Source organism: Thermobia domestica, chromosome 5 (assembly GCF_964235325.1).
Source record: "Thermobia domestica chromosome 5, izTheDome1.hap1.1, whole genome shotgun sequence".
NCBI classification, from domain to species: Eukaryota; Metazoa; Arthropoda; class Insecta; order Zygentoma; family Lepismatidae; genus Thermobia; species Thermobia domestica.
Window position 1 is genome coordinate 274,872,944 of NC_137458.1, and position 6,448 is coordinate 274,879,391.

Genomic DNA, 6,448 nt, shown 5'->3' on the forward strand with positions numbered 1-6,448 from the left:
GAGACAAAAACAATGAAATTTCTTAACAACTCATCAAGTTGTGTCTTTATAGACTTATTCCTATATTTTGTAACAATAATTACCTTATGCCAACAAAAAAAAAAAAAATATATATATATATATATAAAAACTTGAATTTTGTGGTAACTTTTAACATTTTTATTTTCCCATAACAATAACTTGTCTACCCGGTTTTAGCCCACTAGTGGGGTAAAACCGGGCAAAATGACTTATTTTACAAAAACAGTAAATAAAATTATAAAAACAATTAAATTACGTTTTTAAAACTATGGCTGCATTAACAGATAAGTAGTGCATACTTTTACAAAATTTGGTTCCTTTGCGGGAAAAACGGTGATTTCTAGAAGCCTTCAAGCTTCAGGGTCCCGGTTTTACCTCACTCTCCCCTATATATATATATATATATATATATATATATATATATATATGTGTGTGTGTGTGTGTGTGTGTGTGTATTTTTCAGCATAACTCAGGAACGCCTAAAGCAATTTTAACCTAATGTTACACATATTACTTACCGCCTTGAAAAGAGTACTGTAGGGGTAAGACCCTTAGCGCATCTAGAAACAGGAAGACATAAAAATGATCGAAAACTACTGATATTAGTGTCGAAACATTAGTTTTCGGAGTCCACGAACACCCTTCGTGTCCAAGTTGAGTCCTTCAGTAAGTGTAATGTCTTCTAACATACCTAGAGGGAATGGAAGGGATAACATAAAAATGGTCAAAATTAGTGTTGAATGCGTAGTTCTCGAGAGTTACTGAGACCAACAGGTGTATTTTTTATTTCTTTTAAATCCAAATTCGTTCCTAATGAATACTCGTGACAGAGGGAAGGGTTGCATGTAAAAATAATTCAAACTGGCCGATATTAATGTTTGAATCCATAGTTTAGGTGTTTCTAAGTTGATTAGTGATAGTTTTGGTGTCCTTTAAGTCCAAGTGTCACGCCTCCTAGTTGAGGTATGAATTCCTAGAAAGAAGGGAGGGGAAGACATAAAAATGATTGAAAACAACTGATGTGGAATCATTAGTTTCAGCATCATTAAGTTAATTGTTGGCAGTCCTGAAACTGTTAAAGTCCAAATTGAGTCCCCATTGGTGGCAAACTCCCTTACCATTCCTAGAGGAGTGGAAGGGACAGGCATAAAAGTGGTAAAAAGGACCGATATTAGTGTCGAATCCATAATTTTCTGGCTCTCTTAGATAAAGAGTGACACTCTGAATGCCACTCTCAATGCCATTTATCAATTATTAGCACCCAGGGTGAATGTGAAATTGTGACATTTAAAATAATTTAAAATGACCGATATTTATGTTAAATCCATAGTTTTCTTGGATCCTAAGTTGATTGGTGGCAGTTCCGATGATCTTAAAATTCAAGTTCAGCCATTAGTAGGGGGGATAAGACTTACTAGCACATCTAAGTGAGTGGAAATGAGTAACATATTAAATGGTCGAAAACGACCAATATTAGTGTAGAGTCCGTAGTTTTTGGGGTAATTGAGATGAATACCGATATTTCCGATGTGGATTAAATACAAGTTCATCTCTATTAGTACCACTAGGAGAGGGGAATGGTAATATGAAATAAAGACCGGGTTTAGTATGGAATTCATCATTTTCCGAGTCTCTAACTTGATTGGCGACACTCTCTATACAATATAAGATTATGTTTAATCTCCATTAGTATTTCTAGTGTGGTTGGAAGGGGTTTAACATATATTAACAATATCAATATTTAATTTATATTTATATTTATTACTTATTATTTTCTGATTTTTCATTATATTTTCTTTGTTTCTATCGATTTGAGAGCGCTTCAGTAATAATAAGAAGTGTCTGACTAAATGGAACATTTTACTAATTTTTCTCGTTTTAACCCAGCGAAGCGGATAATTGACGCTAGTGTATAAATACAATGTCCCGTGGTTGTTTCCTTTAGGCTAAAACTGAAACTGATGATTAATGGAATGTGAATATGGTAGAAGAATCCGAGAAACGCATGGACATGCTCTTGTCCACCACAAACTCACACGGCCTGGAACAGAGCCATTTTCAACAGAAGTAAGCGCTCTACTATCGAACCAGGTTGCCAGGACGCCCAAGGAACCTATTTCATAGAGGCAGGGTGTACCAGTGCCGTGCCGTGGGAAGAGGGGGGCGAGCGGGGCAACGGCCCGGGGACCTTGGCTAAAATTCGGGAGGAAAAAGAAAAGAAAAGAACGAAAGAAAAAAGAGAGGAGAAATTATTTGGAATATTACTGGTATGTACTTAAATCCACTTCCAACTTTAGGAAGTGGTCCTTTAATGTTACTCATGTTAGGAAAATTGTATATGCACATATATAAAATGAAAGGAAAAAAGTAATAAAAAGTGCTCAAAATTAAGGAAAAGCTGGTTTTATTTTTGAAAATTTTCTTACAATTCACGCAAACCATGATGGCGCTTCGCCACTGATTTGTCAACCTCACTCATATGTGGGGGAGTGCCGTCGTATACTCTTGCCCCGGACGCTGATTTTCCACACCGCGGCACTGGGATGTACTTCAAAGCCTCATTAGAACGAGGCTATAATGATAAAATTTTCTGATGACTACGCTACCGCGTCTCTCAATATGTCATAAACAACCCATGAGGTAACATGAGATAATTCACGCCTCTGAAGAAATGAAAAAACACTCAGTAAACAGTTCAAGCCATGTTCTCAATTTCCATAAATAAATATTTCATTGACACCTCTACAATATGAGAAATATAAAGACCTTATTAATGAAGATTGACAAGGAACAGCTTACTCTTAAAATTTGTTTTGGACATTTTTCTAACATGCTCAGGTGATTTCGTTAATTATCCTACAACCTACAGTATGGTTGAAGTGCTTTCTGTGAAAACACCCACAAGAGGCAGTTTAAACTTAGTAGTGAGTTGTCTTGAAACGAAATTTTTCAATGAACATTTATTAATATTTTTAATAAACAAATGCATAATTACAACATGATATGAATAAAAAACTAAAAGCGAGAGCGCTTAGTGCGGTGGGCCGTACCCTTTACTTTGTTCATGTCTAATTAATTCAGTAATAGCACTACATTATGGCATGGTTTATGATTTAATTCAAAAAATGGAATGTCACTCTCACTGATACCTCATACACTTTACTGAAATTTATAAGTTCCTTTGCTTGGTTTTTGGTGAATAAGCATACATCTCACACAATAAAAATGATGGCAATTTGTATGCGTGGTGTTCCAATTGTGTGTGACATCAGTGCACACACACACCATTTTGTAGATCATTTGCTAAACTGCGACCGTATTTTAACAGAAAACCATTAACGTTAGACTTACTAGTTATTACCAACCACTATACACTAAAGGCAGATACATACTCAATAATTCATTACGAGAGAGATTCAATGCTTTTTAAGAAAGGGTCCAAATTCAATACAAGGACCACTTTTAAAAATACTTTCTTAAATCTGAGAAACAGTTTCTTCTCTGTGCACCGAGAGTATCTTTTCTTACGTAAGGAAGACGTTGTGATCAATTTTGAACCGAAACTCCGAGGGTCCGTTTATCTTCCCTCCTACCTAAAATTCATATTTATATAGCAAACTCAGCGAACAAAAGAGGGAGTGACAATTCCCTTTTTCACTCTAGTGTTATATGGATCTACAACGTTTTAAGGATTATAAGCCTAATTATTAGGGCAACCACAAAGCATAAAAAGCAGTAAAAGCATAATGGAATTTTTCACCTATGGTTGGTATGGTACCATATCTGTGATTTAGACCACTTTGCATATCCAAATTTGCTAATCTTATAAGCATAATAAAGCATAATTTTACAGAAATAAAGTATAAAGCATAATGCTTAATGCTTTTTCATTCCAGAACCCTGTGTATGTGCACAATAAAGAAAAATATGTTAATATATTTTGTGCTAAAGACAAAATTGCTCAACAAAGACTGTTATCAATGCCTCAAACAGTGGAAACCAACTGCCGGTTGGTTGCCTTTACGGTAACTACGGTAACTTCAAATTCCTCCTCTCCGTGCACCTTCTTCTCAGAAGGATTTTTTTCATCCTCACTTTGGGTTAAAAGGCAGGCAAGACTAGTTGTGCTTATTCTAAGATGCCAAATCAAGAGTATATGCAATCTCAGGGAGTAAGAGAATTCACAACTGACCATTTCAAAGTAGAAGGCGGTAATCTATTTTGTACTCTTTGTTCTGAGTTTATTAAATATGAGAATTCTACTGTACAGCTCCATGTTTCTTCTTCGAAACACCTCTTAAGGAAACCTGCACACATTTTCAATGCTTGTGTAATGAAATACGAGTAAAATAAAACATATATGTATTAAAATTTGTTAAAACGAAGTATAATTGAAGGAACAGCATATTAAGGCATAATTTGGAAAAATAAATCATAATAAAGCAAATAAAGCATAATGTAAGGAAAAATAAAGCATAATATACAGCTATATATAAATCATAAAGTTGATTGCTCTACTAATTATAGATGGATTAATACAAATTAAAATTCGGGAATATCCTACTCTCTGGGGTATGAACATTTCTAGTAGTCGTATATAGACAATACATCCATTAATCAATCCAAGACAGAGAAAGAAAATCCATCGACATCAATTTTGGCCACATCCATAAATTCACTTGGGCTTGGAATGTGCTACATACCCAGAATAAGATTTATATTTGATGAAGACCTAAGCTATTGAAGGTAATGTGGCCCTTCTTATCTCTAGCTAACCTTTGTCAATGACAAATTGTCTGCACTGTAGTATGCAGCTTTATGTTACATGTTGCCATATGACCAGTGTATGAAGAACGTAGGCACCCTATATGCAGAAATCAGCAAACTACTGATATTTTTGGGAACAGGCTAGCAAGGGGGACACCATCACTTAGGCCCTACATATAGGAGCCTACACAACACACAATATATATATATATATATATATATATATATATATATATATATCCTATACTTTAGAAATATACATAACTTTTTTGCTGCAAAATTTTTGTGGCCCTAAGCTATAACTTGTTTAGCTTATAAGTAAATCCGGATCTGAAGAATTTGTTAGAAGGCTTGGAATGACTTCTCTCGAAGCGATCGTTCAGACGGTGTCGCTTTGCACTGCTCACATGGAACAACTTTTATTAAAAATGCTGTGCATTCGTTCCGGAAATTAGAATTGACTGAGACAATAGATTATTATTATGCCGTTGTGGTTATTTTGTCGTAGATTGAAGAAATGAAACGTACGTTTAGGATTTGCCTAATATTTTTTTAATCATACAAAGGGATTTGTAAACTCGCTTTGGTCTCAAACAATAAATTGTTATTATTACATTTAACAAGGATTTATCAGAACCCTTCTTTACGATCTTCTTAGTCAGTAGAGCGATAATAGAAAGTAAAATTTATCAAAAATAGAAAAAAAAACTACTATTTCTAAAACTTCATCATATGTTTTCCTTCCCGACAAAATAATTCCCTCCATTCTTCTCCATACTTATATTATAAATAAGGCCCTTGTTCGCCACTTTTGCATTATGTTCATCCTACCATTCCATAGAGTGTAATACTCCACACGAAACATTTTATGTGTCTTTTCCATTCAAGCATCCACAAAATAGATTTTTTCTTTTTCCTGAATGCTTGGTTCATCATTCCTATTCTTTCTTTAATTTCACGTTTGCACTACATATTGTCATGCGCGCTACCAGTATTGATTCCTAAAGTAGTAAAATTTTGCAAATAGAGTGTTCCACTCAGTGTCGAATTCAGACATTTTCACCCGGGGGGGAATGTGAACTCCTCGGGGGGGAGAGTTGTTTTTCTGTATTTTTGCAAGAAAGTAGCATATATAACAATTCTATTCACATGCACATCTTACCTAATATTGAGACTAATTGCTGATAAATATTCAATATGAGATTATAATTTTAAAAAATCGTTTAATTTTATCTAAAACATTAAATAAAGAGTGGCAAAAATATTTTAGACTAAACTTTAACTGCTATTTACAGAACCTACTTTTGTTATTATTTCCTATATTCAGTAGTTACTGTTTGTTACTAACGTAGACGTTTTTAAAAAGATTTAAATTAACTCAAATATTTTTTGTCCTAAAACAAACATACATAGGAATATCTTAACAAAAAGTTATAATTCTTTCTCACACTTCTGATTCTAAATCAAGCATATTAGCCTTGAATTCTTTAGTGCATACACATCAATAGTTTAGTTTACGATATCTTCAGCAGGATTAGTGCCCGTAAAGTGGAAAATAAGCGCTTGGGGCGAGAGTATTCGACGGCACCCCCGTACATTAGAGACCTGCACGGGCCAAATTTTTCGGCCCGAGCCCAATCCAGCCCGAATGTACCTAGGC